General features: G+C 47.9%; 1 long non-coding RNA gene across 1 annotated transcript; it reads left to right on the top strand.

Annotated features, from left to right (window-relative positions):
- The first annotated feature begins 8,241 nt into the window (after positions 1–8,241).
- LOC128792345 (uncharacterized) lies at positions 8,242–25,133 on the top strand. The gene is made up of 3 exons (XR_008432374.1): positions 8,242–9,297; positions 24,549–24,686; positions 25,042–25,133. It is a non-coding gene; the product is annotated as an uncharacterized LOC128792345 (long non-coding RNA).
- The last annotated feature ends 639 nt before the right edge of the window (positions 25,134–25,772 follow it).

Below are 25,772 nucleotides of genomic sequence, written 5' to 3'. Positions count from 1 at the left end.
CTAGAGCTGTCTTGGCAAAAGACTTGGCCACTCTAAAGGGCTTCAGCAAAATGTGAAATATGCAAATAATAATAATAATTATTGCTGGTAATAACAGGAGCAGCCTGGGATTTCTTTATTTTTTTAGATTCTTCTGTCCTTTGCAGATGCCACTTTAATGCAAATCAAACTTTGCGGATTGTGTTACCTATTGAAAAATAGTTTCAATTAGAAATTCAATTACACTGTCTTGGGGGGGATGGAACTGACAGTTTCTTTGAATTTTGCACGTTATAGAGGGCTCCAAAGTGCCATAAATCTGCTAATTGATTTCTGTACCTGTAATGTTTGATTAGGTGTATTTTATTGTCTTCTTGGTTTTAATTAACCCCAGGCTTGTCAAAATGCTTCCACTGACAAAGGATATATGATGAACTGAGATAAACTCTATTAACAGAGGCTGACTTTTGTCAGTAATTGCTATCGTGCCTGAGAGTTATTAGAAATGATCACACACAAAGAAGCTGTACTTTTGGTAACAACTTTTATGGGCTGTTATAAATCTGTTGATTGCCCCCTACATGCAGGAGATAAGCAACTGTGAATGACAAGGGGTCCGAAGGAAAATCAATCATTTCCTGGATGTCTTATAAATATTAAGAGTGACAAAATGGGAAGAGTTATGAAGTTGAGAGTTATGAAGCACTTTTTCTAAGTGCTGAAAATGGAATTGATGCTAATGCACCCATACCTGTCCCCATCAGAGAGCAGGAGGGCTCTGGGGACAAGGGCACGGCCACCTCTGCTTGTGGTGAAGCAGAACATTCTTCCCTTGGCTGGGGAGCTCTGAAGGGCTGAAGTGAGGCTGAGATTTTTGCTTTTTGGCCTTTGGTTGGAGTTCAAGGCTGCCCTGGAGGGGCAGGCACCCAGCAGGGCCATGTCACTTGCGTTTGGGGACAGGAGTGACAGGGTGGCGATGGGCAGGTTTTGCCCAAGAAGAAATTTGTGTATTTACTGATGCTGTGTGCTCTTTGTGTTAGAAATGTTTGACCCAGGAATAGCTGGCAAACCATCTCTTGGACAAAACCAGAGAGAAGGGTTAATATCCTATTTTTATTGATCTATCCCCCTGTAAAGACTTTGTTTATGTAGGATCTTTGGATAGAAATGTATCTAAAAACAAACAGATGTCTGTGCATAAATATTTTTTGGATGAACTGCAGCTTCATCTATTGGAGCTCCCTGCCTTTGAGTTCTGGAGCTCTGTGTGAATGGGGTGTGGATGCAGGTGCAGTCCTGAGAGCACAAATGGAGTTGTAAAATTCCAGGAGTAAAGCCACACAAAGCTCTGAAAAAGGGACAGACTTTGTGCAAATTATTTGTTAAAATTGTGAATTATTGTTAAAGTAATGTGAATACTTCCTACAAACACCAATACATTCATTTATAGTTAAGGTGATGTTTATAAATATTTTGGGGTTTTTATAATATATATATATATGTGGGGAGGTGACATTAATTTATAGTTAAGGTGATGTTTATAAATGTTTTGGGTTTTTTTTTAATATATATATCTATATGTAGGGTGAGCACACAATCTCCTCAGGAGCTACAGAGATCTATTCTCTGTTTTCTGCCAACTTCTGGCCAAGCTTTGGACACTCTTGGCTGGGCAATTTAAAGTAGTTTAATAGCTCTTCTGTCTTTTCTGTCTTGCTCAAAACAGTTATTTTTAGCTTGATTTTTTTTTTTTTACATCTACAGCTGAGAGGGTATTTTAAACTGACCTTCATTTTCTTTGCTGCTTTTTCTAAGAATTATCCCAATGACTTGCAGTAGTGTGAGTGGGCAGGGAGAAAGGAGCTTTCCCCCACAGAGGACACTGCAGTCCTAAAAGCTGTTTTACCTAAGAGCATTAGGACATTCAGCTAGTTATTAATATTTTGGGGAGCTCATAAAATACCTCTGCAGCTTGCAAGGTGTGAGATTCTCACTTTGCTGCCTTAGTTTAGCCCAAAATATATTCTTTCAGTGCTTGGGGCTTTTTGGAGGCGGGGAGAAGGGGCTGCTGTGTGTGGGTTATTGGGGTGGGGAGGCACAGCTGGAAGTGCTGCCGTGGGCATAAGCATCCTTCAGTTCCCAGGGAGAGGGATCCATTTATTCTGCTGACCCTCAGAGGATCTGGAAACCACATTCTGCTGGAATCCCAGCTCCTGTGGATCACTACACAGCAGGCAGGTGGAATTTGATTGAATTGCTGGAGTGAGGACTGCCACTGATTGCTGCTGACAGAGGATCTGCAGTGCCGGACCCCTGGAACAGCACAGCTGGGATTTTCTGTGGGATCCTCTGCTGCTGTGGGTGGGGAGCTCTCACAGCTGTGACCTGGGATCTGGCTTGATGTTTTGTGAAAGAATTAAAAGAGTCCTGGACATCCCAGATCTTGAGATGTGGGAGTTGAGACCAGCAGGGGAGGGAGAGCTGAGAGCTAAGGATGGATGCTCTGTTTCGAGGAGCTGAGGCGGATCTTTTACCCTTGCTATGTTTGGGATGGTTCTGCAGGCTGGAGAGCTCAAACTGACCTGTTGTATGTGGTATCCCAGTGAATATACTGGAATTTCAGCTGTCCCACCACCCCCTTAATGCCCCCAGCCCCCAAGGGGTTTAGGGGTAGGTTTAGAAGCTGAACCTTCTTATTGGTTTGCCTTGGTTACACGGCTCATTTCCAGAGATTCCATGCAAGTCTCGTGTGTGTGAGGGAGTGCACATATATCTGTATTCCCTCTTGGGGCATGCTGAAAACAATCCATTCAGAAACCAGGTGTCCTTGTCTCTCTTGGCATCTGGTTAAATATCAGCCAAGTAGGAAAAGGTAAATCCTGGGATGCTTTAACAACTGCCGGGGCCGTGGAGCCCTGGGCTCCATCTGATGGGATTTGAAGGTCACGGTGGCTGCCCACGTGTGAAAGATGTGTCCTTATTCCCCATACATAAAACAGAGCGAGGTGATCTGTCTGAAGGTGTCCCCAACCCCAGCGGATCGGTGACACCTGTGCTTCAGGTTGCCGAGAGCAGAGGTCGCTGTTGAACTGGGAATGGAGCCCCTGCGCCTCTCCAGGGCCACCTTCCCTCTCCATTGTGTCCAGCCCTGTGACACCTCAGGCTGCTGGATGAAAATCCTCAGCCCCTTTTAGGAATTCCCAGAAAAACCCGCAGGTCTGAACTTGCTGCAAGTTGCCCAGGTGAATTCACGTCTTATTCCCAGCATTCCTTACTGCTTGGAAACACCTTGGATTTTAAGGAAACACCTTGGATTTTAAGGAAACACCTTGGATTTTTAGCTTCTCTCTGCAGAAAAAGCAAATTAGAGCATCCAGCAGAGACTGTGGATGCTCGTGCCTTTCTTCACGAGGACAATCAGAAGCCTTTGGCAAGGTGGGACATCTGTGGCAGCAACAAGCTGGGGAGTAAACAGGCTGTGCCTCACATCACTCCACTAGTTCAGCATTCACAGCAGCCTGAGCTCCAGCAGTTTGTTCTCAATTGGTTTATTATAGTCAATACTTATTTTTTATAGATATGAAAGAGACAAGATCTGAGCCTTTTGATGTCATAAATCAATACAGATTCGTTCACTCCCTGAACCTGCAGGGCCACAAATCCTTAGTTAAAACTTCAGCCTTTTGCCTACACCTGTAATCTTCACGTGGAAACCTTTGTCTTGGCAGAAACAAGACTGCCATTCATCCCAAAATCCTGCAATTCCAGCAGAAGGCACTATTTGGCTGCCAAGCTTGGCATGGTGTGGTTATTTTGGCAAATGTGGGCAGCCAGGACAGCGTCATGGAGAATTATCTGGATTTGTGTGGACACATTTAGCCTCTCTTTCCTTGGAAGCAGAACTCTGTGTTCAAAGCAGTGGGAGTGCAGGAAACACCGTGGTGTCTAAATAACTTGTAATGTTTCTGCACAAAAGGTCTGAGTTAATGATCCAGTTGATTTACAAGTCAACTGCATGACAATAGAAATTAATATTCGCTGATGAGTCAAACTGAGAGACTCTGAATTATTTTTTTTTTTCCTCTCTAATGGTTTCGTGTCAGATCTGTGTGGGAGTTCACACACCTGTGCATGGATCAGAGGGTGTCAGGGGATAAAGGAGCATTTGATGAACTTCTGGACTCTCCTGAAAAATACCGTGTAAGAAATCTCGTGTGAAACTGTCCAAGTGCTGTGCTGTTCTGAAAATGTCTTCTAGTGCCTGTGATGAGTAGGTGGAAAAGGAGATCCCTGATCAAATGTGGCTTTGTTTAGGGGGCAAAATACAAATCGCTGAGGCCAGATTCTGCTCTCTTTTGGTTCTGATTTATATTCAGCTAAACTTGCACCACTGTAAAATCACAGTGAGAGAAAAGCTGTGGTTATTAGGAGAAGACAGTGGCACTTTCCTTTAAATTAGCTGATTTGTAGTTAAAACATGGGCTGTTCAGTGAAAGCTGCTGGCTTTGTGGCATGTCCTTGGCATCTGGATGACTTTAATCAGCCCAGCCCAGCCCGAGGAAGGAGAAAAATCCATAAAAGCAGACATGTCCAATATTCTGTGGGGTGCCTGAAGGGAGAGGTTGCATGGACAGTTTCCCATCAGCCTTGGGCCATGTGGAGAACAAGGACTTCCAGGAACTATGGGATCAGAGCATCATTATGATTGGGAAAGGGCCTCTAAGACCTCATCCAGCACTAAACAATGTCCACAAGTGTTGCACCCGCATGTTTTTTTAATATATTCAGGGTTGACCATTCCATCACTTCCCTGGGCAGCCTGTTTCAGTACCTGACCACCCTTTGGGTGAAAAAGTTTTCCTAATATCCAACCTAAACCTCCTCAGGCGTGCCTCAGGATCGCCTCTCCTCCTATGGCTTGTTCTTGGGAGAAGAGACCAATCCTCACCTGGCTACCTCCTCCATCAGGGAGTTGTAGAGAGTGATAAGGTCCCCCCTGAGCCTCCTTCTCTCCAGGCTGAGCCCTCCCAGCTCCCTCAGCCTCTCCTGGTGCTCCAGACCCTTCCCCAGCTCTGTTCCCTTCTCTGGACGCACTCCAGCCCCTCCATGTCCTTCTTGCAGTGAGGGGCCCAGAGCTGGACACAGGGTTTGAGGTGTGGCCTCACCCGTGCCCAGCACAGGGGACAATCACTGCCCTGGGCCTGCTGCTCTCACTGTGGCTGGTCCAGCCCAGGTGCCGTTGGTCCACTTGGCCACCGGGGCTTTGCCAAAAGCAGCACCCCCAGGTCCTTTCCAGCCACTCTGGCTGCAGCACTGCAGGGCTTGCTGAAGCAGAGGGCTGCACCATCCCTGTCCCTCCTTGCACTGGACACCTTTTTCTCAGAGAACACAGGGAGAGGAGCTTGTTGGAGTTCTTTTTTTCTGCTGCTCAGCACTGGCAGGACTGGATGCAAAGAACTCATCAAAGAGGTGTAAGATACAGAGTTCCTGGCCCTGCTTTCTGCTCTCCAGGGCCCAGCAGGGTCTGTGACATCCCCAGGCTGTCCCTTACCCGTGGATTCCCTTGCAGAGCCAGTACTTAGCAAAACTCCTGTAGCAGCCTTTATGCTCTTAACCCAATTTCCTTCCAAACTGCCATATGCTGTGAGCTTTGGGAGGGATTGAGAATATGAGAAGGCAGCTCTTTGAAATCCCACAGAAAGGAGGAAAAATGGCATTCTGAGTGCCTGCAGGCAAGGAATGGAGAAGTCTCATACGGGTTTTGGGGCAGGAAAACCCATGTGCCCTCCCCAAACTGAATCCTGCCTTCCCCAGCAAGCAGTTTTGCTAATCACAGAAAATGTGAGGGAAGCCTCACTTGCTGTTTTGCTGTCACATTGGGTGATGCTCTGAGTTGCTGCTGGAACTTGTGAAGAAATGAGACCATGCAGAGGGTGATGAGCTCCAGAGAAGAACCAGATGCTGCAGAGATGGAGCTGAGCCTCGTGCTGAGTAACCACTTCCCTCCCTGCCAGTGGGAGATCTCTCCCAGCTGTTAGGGAGGCTTTTGGAGGGTGCTGAGCCAGCCAGGTGCTGTCTTCTGAATCACTGATGTGGCATGTGATTGGAGTTAGTGTTTAACTGGGGAGTTAAAGCCCTTAGATTGGGCAAGGTAAGAAAACTTCAAATGCTGGGTCAGAGACACCCTTCTGGCAAGCTGGTGATCCTAGAATTAGGCTCAGAGGGTCTATGTGTGACAGTATCAACCTCTTCAGGACTTGCAGAGTGGTGCTGAAGCCCTCCTTTTCCAGGTGGTTTGGTGGCAGTGTGTGTGCTGCCCCTCAGTCTGGAGCAGCACGTCAGGCTCTGGTGGCTGCCATGTGGAGCTCAGCCCTGCCTGGGCCAGGAAAGGGAGCAGTGCCCTGTGGCCAGAACGCCTCCATATGGATCAGAAAGAAGAGTCTGTCTCCGCAGCTCTGGGTGGACTTCGTGCAATGAAGCTGAAACACCAGCAGGTAGGATTTTGTGTGTTTGTACAGAAGGTCTGTGCCCAGTGCATAAACAGATTAAAACTGGACATATTTTTTCACCTGGGACACCTGATCTTTGATGGTTTTGTAGCCTTGCACAGGGGGTGCTGCAGCACAGCACCAGGGCAATGAGGGAAATGTACTCTGTCTCCTGCTTTGGATGTCTGTGAGTTATTCTGCATTTAGAGAGTGCCTGAGATCCTTTGCTGCATCTGTGGTTGAAGGACAAAGTGCAGTGATGGAAACAGTTCTGAGATGCAGGATCCAGAGGTCAATTAGTGAATGAGCAGGGATAAGAAAATGGAGGTTGAAAAAGAGTCAAAGATATTTACAGCCTGCATGGCCTTCCCTCTCCTGGTGCTTTATTTTTAATGGCTTGCTGCTTTTACCTCTCTTTGTTTAATGAATATATTGCTGAGTTATTGGAAGCACAAACTGCATCCAAAAGCAGGACACTCAGGGTTTATTATATTCATATAACTCAAAACCAGCCAAATTGATTTTTTTTCTTTTTTTTCTTTCCCCCTCCTCCTCCACCTCATTTTTAAACCTTGCAGCAGGCTCGGTGGTAGTGACAGGTGTGAGACTGACAGCACTGGAGATGAGAAGCTGTGTTTAGGTGCTGGGGAGAGCACCCTCTTTTCCTCCCCTGGTGCTTTATTCCCCTCCAGCCACCTTTCCCTGTGCTTGGGGCAGAGGCAGTCCTTGGTTTGCAGCTCCCCAGTGCTGCTGGAAGGGCTCTGGGAAGCTGGGGCTGTCCCTCCCACTGTTCCCAGCTTGGCTTTGTGCCTGTGTGGTCACCTGGCCCTGTGTGACCAGAGAGTGGACACAGCAGGACATCCTTGGTCACCACAGCACAGGGTGAACTTGCAGTGCATGTCTCTGTTGGACCTGAAGTGCTGTGGTGGCTGCAGGGAGTCAGGAGCTTGTGGGGGAAAAAAACATTTGAAATGGTTTCTCTGGGTGGTGTTTTTTTAAAAAAGCATCTCTGTGAGTCTCCAGGTCATTAGTCTGTCCAGGTAGCACGTTCTGAAGTGGCAGAATTGGGTATATTTGGTGGCTTCTGGCCTCTCTGGGGGTTTTCTCCTGGCTGGAACAGCTATGGACGTGGCAGCAAAGTGTAGGACAGTTTTTGGAGCCACAACAGCTGCTGGACTCTGGGACTTTGTTCCGCGGCCACCCCATCCCTCTGATGGGAGTGCAGCACCCACGGACTTCAGGGACAGCCCTGCCCTGTCCCCCGGGATGGAAAAGGGACAGCGGAGGTAACCAGGGGCTAGGAACATCTCTGCTCCTGGAGAGAAATAAAGGAACCCACCCTCACGACGGAGCAGCGAGAGGTTTGCAGCTCAGCCCTGGTTAATGAGGGCATTTTGATCTACAATTGTTGACTGCAGAAAGAGCCTCCCTGATAAAGGGGGAAGGGATGTCCTGGGGGAGAGGGTCGCTGAATATGCATGGCCCCGGGTCTCTTTGTTTAGCTGATATCTGACTATATTTATTCTTCTAGATTACACATTCTGACTGCGGAACAAAGGGCTGGCAGGAGCTGCTCTCTTGTGCTTAATAATTTGAGTGAATTTACATTTCAATGCAGCCCTGTGCCACTTCCCACCCCCCGTGGAAAGAGCAGAATTTCCCTGTTGCGGGGAGGGGGAAAAGAAACTCCCACCGCAGTGGCCAGGCTGGGAGATTTATTGCGGCTCCTCTCTGAATTTATTCCTCCCGAATCTTGCGCACGTGTGCCCGCCCGCCTGATGCGGAGATGTTTTCCTCCCCACTCCAGACCTGCTCAGCCAACTCTGCCTGCCCCACCTCCCTGCTGAGCGCTGTGATTCATCCTCGAGTAATTAACCAGCAGCAGCACAGAAAGTACCTGTCTCGGCAGAAGTGTGAAATCACATCTACACCTAACGGGAACCGGACTGAAGGCTTCCACTCTGAGTGACGCCCAGGGAGCTGCAAAGTGATGAAAAGACAGAGTTGCCAAAACTCCCCGAACACGGTCTGGTTTCTGCGCAGCGTCCTTTTGGCTGTACTTTGGGAACTGAAAGTACAAAACCCCATTTGCTGACTCAGAGTTAGTTATGGGGGGCGTGGAGGTGGCAGGTTTTTCACTTGCTGGTCTGACCCTTGGATCCCTGCCTGCAGGGTGCTTTGACCTGCTTGGCTCATCTCTTGCTCCTCAGCTGAATTTTCCCTGCTGTGCATCCCTGGGCTTATCTCAGGGTATGATTTGGTGTCCCTGCACAGGGCATTTGTGCACACAGGGCCAGGATCCCGTGTTTGCTGCCCCCCAGCCCTCACTGAGTCCCAGTCCTGCAGTTTAGTCTTAGGAGAGCTGCATAATTTACTCTTGCCTGCCTGATAATAACTTTGCAGGGACTTTATATGCTGATAACCTCAGCATGCTACACTCCATTTGGGTCTTTCACCACCAGCTGCTCTGCATTAGCCCATTTTAATGAACTTTGATTATAGACACAGCTCCTCGTTGCTATTTTAGAGGACATCTCTGCTTTTCTTGGGCTTCCTAGGAGCTGGGCTTTGGGGCCATGAGCACAGGGCCTCACTGTTTGGGATTTGCATGTTGAGGTGTGGCTCAACCAACACTTTTCTTTCACTTGCTCTTCTGCCTAAGTCCCACAGTGTCTCACATGGTGCAAAATGAGATGGACCCTTGCTGCTCTTGGGGCTGAAGAAGCAGGACGTGAAGAAAATGCAGCCTCTGATGTACCTGAGCACAGCAGCAGCCTCTTCCAGAAGGTCATTACACCTGAACCTGTGCCTTTGGGCAGCCAGGTGACAGGTACTTTTGTCCTGGATTCTTTTCTTGCCATCTTTTTCCTCCTCTTTTGAGTTTGTGTGAGTTCCTGTGTGTGGGAGATGGGAGCTGTTGGGCTGTGAGCTGCTCAGGGCTCCCATGTGGGAGGGAAGTCAACTTCCAGCAGGCTCCATATGTGTGACCAGTGGCTTTTAACACGTTCAGTTCAAACCTTCATTGCAACCTGAGCTGCAAAACAACTTGGAAACAGGTTTTATATCTGTGTTTCACCACTCCTATGTACTTGGGAATCTGTCAAGCTCTCTGTGGATGTGTGTCCCTATACTCACCAGAGCTGAATTCCTGACTCTGCAGAGAGCAAGGTAATGACCCCAACTTAGCCAGTGAGAGCTTGTGCATGTGATGCTGCTCTTCTTTCTGCTGACATTTCTAGATGTTGGCGTTCTGCAATGCAGAACGCAGGAAAAAACGTTTGAGGAATGGGGGCAGAACCAGGACCTCGCCCTGTGCCCTGCTCCAGCATGACAGAGGGAATTTCCTGCCCTGTGAAAATGGTGAAAGAGTGTGTGGTTGTCAGCAGATCTGTCTGAAATGCCTGCTGGAGCAGGTAGCTGTGTTTATTTTAATGGCTGGATGTATACATTCATTATTTCTCACTGTTTTTGCAGTGTGGACATGTACAAACGTGGAACCATACATATGTATGTATGTATACATACACAGCCTGCAACACACACCAGCACAATGCAGCATTAAACCAGGGGGCTTTCATTTCTCTTAATTACCTAATTATATTGATTCTTACATTCTGTACATCTTGGTTTTATCTGAACTTTCCAGAAGGTGTAAGCAATACACATCTTGTCACATCCCATTTTCACACTAGCGCTGTTGCTGCATGAACCATTGCTCGAAATAAAACACGATGAGAATAGGCAGCCATCTGTCTGGGAAGCACATGCAGTCCCAGATGGCAGCTCCTCTCCTGCTTGCTGCTAGCAGAGTCCTCTGCCTGAGGAACACAGCAGAAATGTGTAACAGTTCAGCAGGGACATGTAGAACGTGTGGTCCTCCCCCGGGCTGGGGCTCGGGGCCCTCCAGCGATGGGAGGAAAACTTGAAACTTGGAGCACGGAGCCCATCCCTAAGGGGGGCAGGTGTTCAGCTCTCTCACAGCAACCTCTCTGTGCTCAGCTCTCTGGGAATGAGGTTCCTCATCCCGTCTGTCTCTGCGTGAATAATTCCTTCGGAATGGTGAAGTGGGGGCCTGGTGGAAAAGAGTCCGCAGGACCTCGTCGGGTAAAGCTGGAGGGAGGTAAAAGTCCCCGAGCAGCTCTCTCTGGACTGTTGACACCAGTGACTCTGCTGGGTTTGCAGGCAGCTTGGCCACCAAGAACTGACACGTGCCAACCTCCAAGGGTCACAAGCCACCTCACAGCCAGTGTCCCTTGACCGAGGAGTTGCCCTGTGTTCAGGACAAGTGACGCTGCTGCCTGCCCTCAGTCAGTGCCACTTGTGAAACCACAGCATGGGAATGTCTCTCCTGCCAACAGAGGTGAACGGTGATGAAATATCTCTGCTTAGCAAAGCTTGGTCATTTCTACTGGACTCAGCACCCAGGGATTGCTTTCACTGATCAAATTTAGCCGAAAAGGCCCAAGAATGTGTAAAACACCCAGTCTGGGAGTGGCTGGGTGAGAATGCATCTTCCTTATTCTTTGAACTTTCTGCCCCTGCACGCAGTTTTTAATCTGGCCTGAGGGAGGGATAAAGGATATTGGGACAGGTTTCTACAGGACTGAGGAATACAGAAGAAATTATCCCAAGAGGAATGACAGCCCTCGGGAGAGGCACTCAAAACCATCCTCCTGTTGGCTGTGACTTTCACTACAGCCTTTAGAAGACCTGAGCAGTGGTTCTGTAAAACAATTAAGAATTTCCTTGTAATTTTGCTTCGCAAAATCACCTCCTTCCTGGATTCCAGCTTTCTGGAAGATAAAAAAGAGCTGAGCAGTGGTTTTGTGAAACAATTAAGAATTTCCTTATCTTCTTATCATTTTGCTTCGCAAAATCGTTTCTCTGGGTTTCAGTTTTCTGGAATGTCTTTCAAGGCTGTCTCCATTCCCAGAAAAGCCTTTGTGCCATCTAATGACTTTTTAATCCCGTGATACTTGTTCCCATCTGCAGTTTTTCTACTGGGAGGCTCTTGGATGTGGTATTTTTACTGCAGAGCTTGGCACAAGTCCTTTTGTTCAGGGTGAAACTGCCACGGGCAGGGCACCTTACACTATCCCAGGTTTCTCCAAGTTCCACCCAACCTGGCCTTGAACCTTTCCAGAGATGGGGCAGCCCCAGCTGCTCTGGGCACCCTGTGCCACGGCCTCCCCACCCTCACAGGGAAGAAATTCTTCCCAATATCTAATCTAAACCTAATATCTTTCTAATATCTAATCTAAACTGCTCACATGGCCAGGAGGAGAGACAGTGCATGCAGGAAAGGTCCTGCTGAGATTGTGCAGAGGGTCAGATTGTTTTGGAGGCAGGAGAAAAACAACTGCTTATTCCTTCCTCTCGGAAACGATTTCGCCTTGGCCCAGCTTGTGCAAAATGGAATTAGAGAGCCTTGCTGAGCACTGGGAGCTGGCGGGAGCCATCACTCAGCCAATTCATCATAATGGGAACCTGGTATCTAATAAGCAGGTAATAAATGTGCTAAGTGTCCACCTTCAGGTTGCCTGCATGCCTCCCCCCTGCCCAGACCCTGGGTTGCAGCTGCTGGCAAGGAGACGTCACCCTGGCTGAGGAGCAGATGATGCTGGAGCGATGCCTGTCTGGCTTTTCTCTCCTGCCACAGGCATGGCAGGGGAGCCACGAGCTCTACAGAGCAAGGTGTGGGGCTGGGGAAGGAGGTTAAGGCAGGAAAGCCTCACCCCAGGTAAATCAGGCCTGGAGGCTGCAGTGGGGCTTGGCTAATCTCTGGAAGTCAGGCAGCAGGTTGGGGTAGGGAATGGGGAGGGTTTTGCTTTGTCATGGGATGTTTTGTATCTTCAGTTGAGGTGGAAAAATTGTGATTTCTCTGGTTTTCAGTGCATGAGGTGATGGACAAAGGGCAGCTGGAAGGAAGTACAAAGGGATAGTGAGTAGAGAAAGCACAGGGCAATGCTCCCCCTGCCTGGATAGAGCAGCCATGGGGCAGGCTGTAGTACCAGGGAATGCTGGAATGGTTTGGGTTGGAAAACACCTTAAGGATCACCTAGTTCCAATTCCCTGCCATGAGCAGGGACGTGTTCCACTAGACCAGGTTGTTCAAACTCCCATCCAATCTGGCCTGGAACACTTCCAGGGATGGAACATCCACAACTTTTCTGGGCAGCCTCCTCCAGTGCCTGTGGAACAGATGGTACCAGGAGAACCTGGGCCTGGAGTCACAGAAGCTCAAGGGAAGCCCATGTCCCAGGGAATTGCCAGTGGGTTAGGAGAGGTGATCCTGGAGGAGGTGACAAGTCTGGAAGAGCAGATCCTCCTCTGGCCTCAGGGAAATGTAGATCCCAAGCAGCAGCAAATGGGAACACGTGGAATTGCAAGGGCATTTCTGGCATCAGGCAGGAGAGACTGGGCCAGTAGAATGATCTCCCTGGTGGGACTGGGGACAGCCCTGACAGGAGAAGATCGCAGCAAGGGCAGGGGACAAGGGCTGCTTTATACCCTCCAAGTGAGAAAACCTGCTGGGGCGCAATCTCTGGGACCACCACCTGTGAGTGACAGCTCTCAATCTCCTGTCCTTGCTGGGGCTGTCCCCAGGGTCCATGTGGGTTGCTGCTGTCCCAGTCCCTGCCGCTGCTGTCCGCGGGGCTCCGAGCGGGCAGTCAGCGCCGCGGGCCGCGCTCGGCGAGGCGGGGAAGCCTGTCCCTATTTGTCACCTAGCGCCGGGGCCTTGGAGGTGAATCAGATGCGCTGCATTAATAGATGCAATCATGGCAAGCCTTGGTGGTGCTGGCTGCAGCAATCTGTCTGCTGGCTGACAGCGAGCTCGCCGCCGGCAGCGCGGGGAGCGCAGCCCCGTGGGACAGGGCCTTTGAGGGTGGCTGAGCTGGGCTTCTTCCCCTGAGTTTGATGCCTCAGGATTTTGGCTTTTCTGTTTTTCGTCTATTTGTAGTCCTGTAGTTCTTTAGTGTTTAGCTCTAAACTCCACACACAGTGTGAGCTGCTGCTTTCCCATTTTGGGCAGACACAGCAATTCCTCTCCAGGCCTGGCAATCAAGGTCACCTCACTGCCTCAGGCCTCTAGAGATGGAAACAAAAGTGAATTGGGGAGAGCAAACTTGGGGTAAAGACTTCATTACCTGAAACTGTAACTGGAAGATTTACCCCCAATATGCAAATTTACAAAAGTGTGAAAATCCTTGACCCATCATCCATTTTGGGTGTAGCCCCTGGGGGGGGATTTGTCTGCCCTAAATGTTTCTGAAGGCCCTTCAATAAATATAACACCTTTTTATTCCCTTAATTTTATCTGGCCTCAGTTTTTAGGTCAGCCTGAAAAGGCATCAAGTTGGGTGGGTGAAATCCTGGTCTCAAGCTTGTGGGTGGCAAATCCAACAGAGTGGATTGCAGGCAGGCAGATTTTGAATTTTGGAGAGTGTCCCATGCTTTCAGGGGTTTCTCTTTTCCTTGGTTATCCTTAAAGAGGTCTGCTGCCCCTTTTAGTTTGCTGGCATCCCCCAATTTTGCATTTGTCTTCAGTGCTAATGCTGCAGTTGGTGCCAGTGCTGCCTGGGGTTTCAGACCAGCCTGGGATCAATAGGGGAGCACTTGCAAGCATCATATTAATTGAGTCTTATGTTGAGAGCCCTTGTGCTATTGATTGTAACAGTAACTTCAGCTGGAATTTGGGAAGCACTTACTTGAAGTCGAAAAAATGAGAAGAAAGCAGAATGCCGGGTGATTGCATTGACTTCATTTCCAGAGGATTACACTGTAATAATTGTGTGTGTCCAGTCTGCTTTCATTACTTGTCCCTCTAATGAAAGTACCAGGAATGCTTTCAGATTTCAATATGCTGGATTACAGGGCTTGCTTGGAGCAAGCACCAGAGTACAGTGGCCAGGAGCAATATGAGAGACTTTATCTTAATAACCAGCAGAAGATACCCACTCACATTGCTGTCTGCCCCACTCACATCCTTTTCTTTGCTTTCCTTCCTCTAAAAAGAGAAAAAAAAAAAAAAAAAAAAAAAGAAAGAAACAAAAATGCCAATTACTGACAGAGAACATGAATTTTTCATTGACCTCCTGTAATACCCCACAAAGCTCAGGAGCCTGAAAAGTAATGAAATGAGATTTCTTCAAAGAACAAATGAATGAGAGATGATGACTGTCTGGACCAAAAGTGAGATGAGGGCATTGTCAAGGGCCTGAGTTTGAGGTGAGGGAAGGACAGGGCTGCTCTGGGGTCAGGAGGGATAACAAGGGGTGCTGAAGGCTCATCACATATCTCTACTTTTCATTCCAGCCCAGGGATTCCCCTCTCTGCAAGCAAGTGCTCAGATTATGAGACTGTGGGATGCCCTGAGGGGTTGGGGCAACCTTAGCATGAGTTGTGCAGCTCTGTTGTGCTTTGGTTTTGTTGCTTTTCTGACACACAGCCTTTCACTGAATCTCTTGGTGCGGGGCAAAGTACCCCAAATACACCCAGGCTGGGGATGCTTTGGCTGCCAAATGTCCTTCCCTGCTTTGCAGAGCTCTTTGAGGTGCCCTGAGTGCTCAGAACCCCAGGTTTGGGACCAAACTTGCTGGGATCTTGTTGCTGTGCTGGGGCTTTCTGAGACTTCTGTTGTTTTTAATACGCTGTTTGCAATAACCCAACAAAATCTGCTCTCAAACTCATTTATTATTTTTTTTATAAAGGCTCCCCCTGCTTTTTTTTTTTTTGTTGTTGTTGTTTTAAGATGCTGTCAAATTGCACTTCTTAAGATTCATGGTGGATCTCCTCTGCCTGACTCTATTACCCAATTTAAATACACAACAGCAAGAGGGGTTGAATGCCACTGTGTTAACATGGTGCCAGAGACCTCTGCGAGGTTGTTTGTTAAAAGCAAATTGTACCTGTTAAGGGGCTGGGAAGGGGAGCACAGCTGCTGTTAACTGCTTTACCAAATTGACTCTGACTCATTCGTTTCAAATGAAAATTGAAATGCTTTTGACTTCTCCTTTTTCTTCCTCTTCTTCTTCTTCTTTTTTTTTTTTTTTTTTTTTTTATCCTTCCAGCGGCAAATTTGCTTTACTTAACGCTAAGTGGGGATCATTTCTTGTGATTACTGAAAAATGCATCATAACTTTTGATTACGCTGCTATTAAGGATGCAGAATGGCAATTGCTGCTGCTCGCAGAGAGGGAAAGAGAGGGAGGGAACGCTGCTGGAAGAGCGGGTGTAACCCTTTGCTGTGCCGAGTGCTGTGCAGAAGGTGGAAATGCTGCTGCTCTGCGGCCCCGGGCTGGAGGGGCGGGACCTGGGGTCGAATTTGGGCTGGGTGCGAGTGGACGGGAACACAGCTGACCCCGGAGGGATGCAGTGATGAGGGCTGGAGCATCGCTGAACCGCCAGAAATTTTCCTTTTGTAGGGGTTAATGATCCTCTCTTGAAATGAAAACACCTTGGGAAGGCTGGTTGTTTTTTGGAAGAAGGAAGAATTAGGGGGATAGAGAGGGAATGCTCCTGGCAGCAGGATCAAGGACATGCATCCCAGGGTTGTGGAGCTCTTCGGTGGGATGGGCGTTTCTGTCAGGGGCTTTCCAGTGGGGAAATGGGAAGAGAGGGATTGTGGAGTGCCCAGGGATGCTGTCCTCAGCGCTGGGGAAACTGAGGCAGGGAAGAGTGGAGGAGGAATTGAATGACTGAGGGAGCTGAGGGTGTTCAGCCTGGAAAAAAGGAGACTCAGGGGTGACCTCATCACTCTACAGCTCCTGAAAGGTGGCTGTGCTCAGGTGGGGTTGGGCTCTGTCTCCAGGCAGCACTGACAGAACCAGAGGACACAGCCTCAAGCTGCACCAAGGGTAATACAGGCTGGATATTAGGAAGAAGTTTTTCACAGAAAGGGTTATAAAGTTCTGGAATGGCTGCCCGGGGAGGTGGTGCAATCACCATCCCTGGGTGTGTTTAACAAAGCCTGGATGTGGCACTGGGTGCCAGGGTTTAGCTGAGGTGTTGGGGCTGGGCTGGACTCAATGATCTTGAAGGTCTCTTCCAACCCTGTGATTCTGCGATTGCTTTACCTTGCACTGTGGCTGCCAGCAGTGAAGGCTTGACCTCAGGACAAATGCCAGTGATGCTGACGAGTTTTCTGGAGGATCCCTGATGGGGAAAACCCATCCAGGCCAGCGCAGAGAGCCCCTTCCTGGCTTGCAAAAGGTGTAATCGACCTTCTCCTGCTGCTGCTCAGCACAGGGAGCAGTAACCAGAGAGAGAACACCCGTGGGCTGGTGCAAAGGCGTGTGCCCAACGTTGCAGAGGCTTTGGGAGCCGAGGAAAGGAAGGGGGGTTTGTTCTGCAGCAGAGGGTCACAGGAGCGTGGTGTGGGGGTTTTGCTGGTGGTCACTTCCACACTTACCTGTTTGCAGCCCCTTCCCAAGGAGCTCCGCTGTTTATTCTGCCCGTTTTGTAGCTCTCCCAGGGCACCGCCAGCATCCTGCGGCTGCTTTAGCCCCGTGTTCCCTCTCTGAACTACGTTTCCCAGAGTTCCTACTCGTGAAGGGCTGTACCGGGCAGCGCTGAGCCGCCTCTGAGGAGGCGCAAGAACAGAAATGTCGAAGGCTGCACTTAATTAAATCATAAGCTCAGGGAGCAGCCACATCAGCTATTTGGGATAGGTTTGGAAGATGGAGCTCTCTTATGAATAAGGGAAAACACTTTTTTTTTTTTTTTTTTTTTTTTTTTTTTTTTTTTCCCTGCATTCCCTGTTGCTCTGAGGAATGCTGTGCCAGCTGCAAACAGCTGTCTCTGTCCCATGCCTTGAAAGAGCAGGGTTGTTAGTGGGAGTGAAAGGACAGGTGAGTTCTGTGAGGCTCTGGGATGCTCGGGGGGGAGTTCTCTGCCCTGGCAAAGCTCTCCTGCAAACACTTGGGTGGTGCTGCAAGGCTGGAAAAGTTAAAGATGGACAGAAGAGCATGGAATGATCAGATGCAGAGACCAACCTGCAGAGCTAGGGAGAAATGTAACAGCTCCAAATATTGATGAGACAGCCAGTGCCCTCCAAGGAGAATTACATTTTCTTCTTCGTTTTCTTCTTCTTCTCCATGCCCCAAACTGAGCTTGGTAGTAGAACAGATGTGGCTGGTCCACCCAGAAAAACATGGTTACAGGAAGGAGTGTTTTCACCAGCACTGGCAGCTGTGTGGGTTGGATTTCTTGGCTAGAAAGCACACAGGAGATCACACTTTGGAAAATGTCAGATTTTTACTAGCTCACCTCTGCCCCACCCCCAGCTGGAGGGGATGTAACCCAGTCCTTGCAGCTCACCAAGTTGGGGTTTGCTTTGTCTTGGGAGCATCCTCATGGCTGGAGACTGTGTCTTGGCAATGTGGAAGGTGAACCAGTCTCAGCATTCCCAAAAGTACATGCACACTTACAGATGCACACACACACATATATATATGTAGATGCATGTATATATATATATAAAATACATATATATATTTTTTTGCTGGCAGCTGAGATAAAAGGGATATAATGAAAATGTAAACGAAAAACTTTACAGCAGGCATGGCCTGACAGAGGGAAGATTGATATCCCGTGATGCTTTGTCTTGATGAGACAATGAAAAATAACCACCACGGCAGCTGTGTCAATATCAGACTTGGTAATGCACCACTAGCTGTGGGTTTTTATTTAATCCGCTTTGCTTTAAGATGATAACGGTTGTTACTTTTCAATGCCTGTCTGTCAGCACCCTGGCATTGCAATATTCCTCCGCAGCTTTGCGAGCGGGTTTCATTTATTTTAAAATACCATTTCACACACTGCTGACTTTTAACAGTGTTCCATGTGAGTTTGGGAGATTGAATAGTGACAGAAACAACACTTTTTATGAGAATACAGAATATTAAAAATGGGGCACAATATACAGATGGCAGTTTTCACTACAGCTTGTTTTTTTCCCCCCAACCTGCTTCTGCTACTCAGCTTCCCACTGAATGCATTTGTAGTAACACCATAAATGTCACTTTCGCTGACTGCCTTTTGGCATTTTATTTAAATGGGAATTTGGTGCTTCCTGCTGCTGCTGCTGCCACTGCTGCATCCAGCTCCTGTTCTGCAGCAGTGCCACTGTGCTCTCCTCTTGCATCCAGTGCATTTTCCATCAGCTTGGATCCAGGGGCTGCCAAAAGGGTGACAGCCCCAGCCTTGGCAGAGCGGGGGGGGGGGGGGGGGAACGTGTGTGTGCACTCCTGAGTGTCTCTGGGAGGACTGGGAAGGTCACTGAAAGTCATCCAAGAGTAGTTTCTGCTCGGTGAAATACTTTTATCTCTGCTTGGCTTCACTGAGGCTCTCATCTTGCCAGCAAAAAGGCAAAACCGTGTGCTGCTGTGATGGCGCCGAGAGGCAGATGATAGCTGGAGTTAGTAACTCTTGGTTTTAACTCCTGGGGCTCTTTTGGCTGCTTCCTGCCTAAAAATCTGGCTGCTTGCTTGAGCTCACTTGCTGTGGTGTTGAAGGAGCCCTGTCCCCTCCAGGTTTCCTGGGGCAGAGAACAGTAAATTCTTCCCAAAAGGTGATACAGTCACGTGGCACATCCCTCTGTGGGCCTGGCTGCTGCTCCTACAGCCGTGTGGATCTCCAAAAAATCTCCAAAACTTGATGCATGAAGAATTGTGATGGCTGTTAGTCCTTGGCAGTCCTGATCTGTCTCCTGGAGAGAGCTGCTGGTCTGCCAGTGCTTTCCTGGGGGGCCACAAGAGCCGGAAAGCACCAGGGGAAGGGGTGAATTGAGGGCTCGCTTTGATTTGCCCTCCATTTGTGTCTCAGAGACCTCCTGCAGTGTCCTTCCTCCTTGGGAACAGGCAATTTTGCTGGCTTTTTGGCCCCTGAGGGAAGAGAGTGAGCTGCTCCCCGTGCCCTGGGTGCTGTGGCTCCTCTTGCTGCACTCCAGCTTTTTGGGATATGATTCTGTAAGCACAGGAGGATCGACACCCATATTCCCCATGCAATTCCTTCAGTGTGGGGAGGAAAAGCCTGTGCAAGACTCATCCTTGTTTTTTTTCATCACCTTTCCCACTGCCAACAGCCCTGTTGATAGTTTGTGCCAACTCCCTGTCCTCTCTAACCTCTGTGAGGGATGGGCTGCACTCCTGGCATCATCTTCTAGCCCTACAAGACACCAGAGTGTTCTTGGAGATGTCTGATTGCCTGGTTGTCCCAATTCTTTGCATAACTTTGGAAGTGTCTAAGCCTCTGCACATGCAGGCTGGAATGGTTTGAATGAGTTTTAAGAGATGATTTTGGCAGAGTCAGGAATCCTGTACCTTTGTGGATAGGAAAAACTGGTTTTGTTTGAAAATGGAAATATGGATTTTGATTATCATGGGAAAGGAGGTGATGCAAACATTTTTGAGGTCTTTTTATTTGTAATTTTGAGGGGATGAGTGGCTGCAAGGAAATATTACCCATCCCTGGAAGTGTTTAAAGCCAATTTGGATGAGGCTCTGTGCAACGAGGTCCTAGGGGAATGTGTCCCTGGGTTGGAATGAGATGGGTTTTAAGGTGTCTTCCAACCCAAATAATTCTATGATTTCTTTGTTTCCTACCCAAGCACCCCGTAGAGGTCCCTGACACCACCAAATGCTTCATCACCAAGTTCTTTCAGTGTTTTGGAAAATGATCGGCGTGGGATTATCACTTTGATCTCCATAAATGTTTTATTTTAATCTTTGAGCTGCAGATCCACTGTACAGGTGTACAAGGACATTATTTAAAATATAATGACCTCAGCCAATGTTTTCCCATCTTTCTGGTAAGATTTTTGCTGTTGCAGATTGTGCTACTGCAGGACTAAGTGCACCTGCATTCCTTGAGCCCTTCTGGGAGGCTGGAAATTTGTCCTTCTCTATTCCCCTGGGGAAAAGCTGCTATTTCTGGCTTTGCAGGTTGCAGTGGCATCAGACTTGCAAGTGGTGATATTTTAATGTACATGAAGCTGTTTTCCAGTGCAGGCTGAATCTTCTCCCCTCTTGGTCCCAGGAGAGTATTGTAGCAGGGGGTGGGAGGAGCAGAATGAGCCATTACTGAACAGGTTGACTTTCTAAAGAAAATGTGAGCTGTTTGAAAATGCTCCTACATGAGCAATGTTCCAGGCAATCCTGGGAGATGGATGAGCAGTGAGAGTGCAGGTGAGGCAGGCAGAGGCACTGGAGGAAATGATGCTTTCTTTTCTCTGTCCCAACACAAATAATTTCCACATAAATAGCACCTATCTGTTATTTAACACTTAAATCATCAAAGTGTCCATCAGCAAGGAGCTCTTTTGTGCTGGATGCTCCACAAACATGAAAGTGTGCACAGGGGGAGGCATGGAGATGGTTTATGGCTCCTGTTTTAGGATGAGGAGATGGTGCAGGTGACCTTTTCAGAGCCCTTAAACCCCATTATCTATTCATCACCGATTGCAACAAAGAAGAGTTGCACAAAGTTTATCCCACACTTCATCAGCTCTGTGGTCTGCTCGCCTAAAGTGAACTTGGAGAAGCTAAACTTTCCTCCTGCTCTCTGTGTAAAAACCCCTCAACTACACTTGTGTACGTGTTGGTGTGGTGTAAGCCCATAGTAATGTTGTATTTGCATGATCCATCAGGAAAAAAATAAGAGTGTACCTTTAGCCTGATCCTTTTTGGCTTCTTGGACGTGAGGCAAGATGGATAACAGGGAAAACAGTCCTCATTTTAAGCTCTGCATGTTTTGGCTGTGCTGCAGCATTTCCTATAAATATTGCCTTTTTATTGTTGTTGCTTCCCAAAGCCATGGTGTTTGCCTACTGCCAATGGTTGCCAGGGTTTTAATTTAGTGGTTCCCAGCTCCACCTGCATGGCTGTGCCAGGGAATACTGCTGAACTCCACAATTCCATGTGTAATGTGTGACTCCTTACTGAGCAGAACAGATTCATTAGCCTGAGGTAAAAAAAAATAGCATCCCCCTCCCTCTGGATATTTGTTTTCCGTGGGGCTGGGCAGTGACACCTCAGTGGGGACGTGGGCTGGGCAGGGGGTGATGGTGACGTGGGACTCACAGGTCACATCTGTGCCCTGAAGGAATGTGTCTCCCCAGTGATGGATGGGATGCCCTGGAAGCCCAGCTCTTTGCTCCCAGCTTGGCATCTTTTCAGGGGTGCAGGATTTTCTAGGATGAAGTGGAGGGGATGCTGAGGCATCTCCCAGTCTGAGCTGTCTCTGTTCACCTGTGTGAGGTGGTTATACTGGATTCTCTTTCATGGAATTTTACAGGTACACAGAGCTTTTCCTGCTGTTCACAGCCCCTGTTTCATCCCTGAGAATGCTCATTCTCCAGGAGCTCTGCCAAGTAGCAGAGAAGTTTCTCCCTTTGCAGTATTTCTTTAGGAGGAAGCTTTTTTTTTTTTTTTTTTAACACAGAACTATTGGTGTCACAGTGGTAGTTTGGGATTTTTGGAAGGGGGGCTCAGCTTGGCTTGCTGCACCAGCTGCTGGGTTTGGAGGTCCTGACAAGCCTCATTCAGCACTCCTGGCACCCATCTGACAAACTCCATGTCCAGCAAATACCAAACATACAACTCTACAAAAAAACCCCAATTAATTTTCTTTTATTAATACATAAACATTAGTATAAAGATTTTAATAAAATATATTACATAAACCTTTCCAACCATTCCCTACCTATACATAAAAACATACAATTAAAAAAAATATAGCCAAACTAAAAAATAATCATAATTAAATTATCTATTTAATTAGCTAAGCTTCACACCAATATAAAAAAAAAAAAAACTTGTAAAAATAAACATATATATCAATGTAATTATCATAATATTTATACCTTATCTACTTCAATATAGCCAACAAAGGTTGAACAAAGCAATCAAATTCATAATTCAAACAGGAGGGGAAAACATGAAAACCCTAATCACTAAAAATTTAAAACTTTCTATACTAACAAACACTAATGGTGGGTGCACTGACCACGTGCACCCACTTGGTCAATTCACCAGTGTGGGAACCCAGGGCAGGGGGAATATCCCCCTGTGTGCCCTGGGGTGCTCTGACCCCCAGGAAAACACTGACTTTGACCCTCCTTCATGGAGAAGGCCTCCAAAGCTTCAAAGTAAGCTAGAGACCACAAAAGTGTGAAATAGACTGTAGGGATTGTAGAGAGTAGGTTAGTATGTCACATGGGTGAGAAATTTAGGTTTGAGGATTTTTAGCATGTTCTAGATGGGTACAAGATGGAGGATACAGGCTGTTGTCTCGAGTTCCTTTTTTCTCTCTTCTTCTTCCTTCTTCCTCTTGGGTTTGGGTGGTATCTTGTAATTGGGTAGAAAAATCCGCATTGCGGGTCTTTAGGGGTCAGTTATTGGGTTAGAAAGGGAAATAATCTAGGTGTCATTTCTTAATTGGGTAGCTTAGCTTTTGATTAGACTTAAAAAGGCCTTGCAACACGAGGTTTTGAGCCATATTTGTGCTGTTTTCCAGCATGCAAGGTCTGGGTGCAGACAGTGTGCTGAAGGCATGATAACAATAAAACAAGAACCTGAAGACTGAAAAAGTCCTGTGCATCTGCTTTTCCTGACACAGAACTGCTTCAGGAGGGTTTCCCCCTGTCAGAGGAGCCCTCAGGGAGTTGCCCGATGTGGGGCCCGTAAACTGACACACCAGTGCTTCAAAAGGTTTCGTTTGTGTCCCCACTGAGTGGGAGCCAGGACTGGCTTTCAAACCTGTGACCATCATGTCCAGGCCACGTGGGCATTGTGGCTTCTCTGTTGCACCCCCTGCCCAAGCTGCCTCATTTTGGCTGAGGCGGAGGCAGAGTTAGGATCTCAGGGCAGTGCTTGGGGTGTAACTGGTCTCCCCACGCTTGGGATGCAGAGGGTTTCCAGGATGTGCTGTGTGGTGACTCTGAGCTGCAGGGGCCAGGAGGCCAATTCAGTGTGCACAGTGGGATTCTTCTCAGCTCTCAAACTGGGATTTGTTCTGGGGTTTCAGGGGCAGGAGGTGACAATTCCATCCAGGCCTGGTGCTGCAATTGAGATTTTCCATCTCTCCTTCACTTAATTTTGCTTTGGCCACGTAGGTGCTGAGCCTTGTGCGCGATTGGAGTGGTGAGGAGAGCAGTGGCTCGGATGGGTGGGATTAACCCTGCTCCTGCATTTTCCACACCTTTTGTCCCAGGTCCCCAGCCCCAGGTCACCTGCACGGGGGTCCCTACACAGCCTCCCACCCCTCTGGCACCCCAGAGCCAACTCCACTGACTGTCACTGCATGGACAAAGGCACCCTGCAAGGACTCCGAGCTCTGGCTGGGCTTAGCAGCTTTCTGTGCAGAGCCCTGAATCCCACGGGGAGTTTCCAGCCTTTCCATCATCTGTTGCAATCCCGTGGTTATTATGGATAGCAATATCAGTACCTGGAAGCTCTTTGGTGGCAGTTGCTGTTTCAGAGGCTATTAAGCTTGCAGCTGAACACCTCTTTGTCTAAGCTAGCGCCTAATCTTTCACATGACAATATCTTTACAGCTAGACCCATCTGGAGCCTGAGTCAAAATCAGATTCGCTTTCACTTGAAACTGCAGATTTGGAGAATTACACTCTGTCAGCAGGGGAGGGCGGAGAGATTTTTGCTAAGAAGATGAAGGAGATATTTCCTTATCTGTGAAAGGCTACTAAATGGTGTGCTGCTTTTGGCTGGGATGGAGTTAATTTTCTTCCCAGTGGCTGGTGCGGGGCTGTGTTTCGGATGTGTTGTTGATGCTGGGATGTTTTTGTTGTTGCTGAGCACAGCTCACACAGATCCAAGGCCTTTGCTGCTCCTTGCACTGCCCCACCAGGGAGGAGTGCACAAGGAACTGGGAGGGGACACAGCTGACCCCAAGGGATGCTCCATACTGTATATTTGATGATATGAAGCTGTGGGAAGAAGAAGGAGGGAGGCATTCAAAGTGAAGTTGTTTGTCTTCCTGATACCTTAGGTTTTAAGTTTTTCTGTTCTGCTTTGGTGTGCAGCTTTTAGCTTTATATTAAATGTTACTGGGATCTTTTCACAGGGAGGTGAAAACAAAACAATCCTGTTCCAGCTGGAGACTCAAGGACAATCTCTTCAAACTTCAGGCCCAAAGCATAAACAACGTGAGAAGAGGAGGGTGGGCAAGCGAGCAAGGAGGATGAAACTTCATAATTTGAAGGTATTAACTGGACAGTTAACTCCTAGATGCAAATGGACTAAAACTTATAAAAATGTGAGATCTTGTGACCAAGCCCTCTTTTGCTTCCAAATTGGAGCCACCCAGGCAGAGCCAGGACTGTGGCTCCAGTACCACCAGGGTGTGGCCTTTGAAGGCTCTCTCTCTCTATATATAATATAAATAAATAAATAAAATATAAACATATGTAATATACCCTATATAATAAAGATATATATTTATATAGAAATATAGACATATTTAAATAAATATTTATATATAAAGATATAAATAAAGTGAAGGCACTTTAATAAATATCCACTTCATTCCTCTTAACTTCATCTAGCCTCTCTTCCAGCTCCTTAAGGCATCAGTTTTGGTGACCACATGTGATGAAGCCCTGCTTTCCTGGGGTTGGCTGAACACCTGCCTGCCCACGGGGAGTGGAGGATGGACTCCTTGTTTTGCATGTGTGGTTTTGCTTTCCTTATTAAATTGTCTTTATCTCAATGCACAAGTTTTCTCACTTTTATCCTTTCAGTTCTCTCGCTCGCCCCACGGCGAGGGGAGTGAGTGAGAGTCTGTGTGGGGCTGAATTAAACCACGACAAATGGCAGCATTAAATCTTTGTCAGGAGGTCTTAGCAGGGATAATGTCTTTCTACGTCAAAAATCAACCCAAACAAAGCAGAGATAATGGACATTTAGGTGAAAGCAAATGATCTATGATTTCTGAGCATGCAGGAATCTGGGTAATGAACTACTTGTTCAGATGTCTTCTTTTGAGTTCATTAGCTTTGTTCCACCCTCCACTTGGTGTTTTAATATATATTCTAAAACACTCCTTGTGTTACATTCCTATCCCCGTCTTTCAAAAACTGGAACAGCTTAGTTCATAGAATGGTTTGGGCTGGGAGGGAACTTAAATATCACCTTGTTCCACACCCCTGCCATGGGCAGGGCCACCTTCCACTATCTCAGGCTGCTCCCAACCCCATCCAGCCTGGCCTTGGACACTTCCAGGGGCAGCCACAGCTTCTCTGGGCACCCTGTGCCAGGGCCTGCCCACCCTCACAGGGAAGAAACGCTT

This window comes from Vidua chalybeata, chromosome 9 (genome assembly GCF_026979565.1).
Source record: "Vidua chalybeata isolate OUT-0048 chromosome 9, bVidCha1 merged haplotype, whole genome shotgun sequence".
Lineage (NCBI taxonomy): Eukaryota > Metazoa > Chordata > Aves > Passeriformes > Viduidae > Vidua > Vidua chalybeata.
This window is presented reverse-complemented; position numbering and strand designations above follow the sequence as displayed.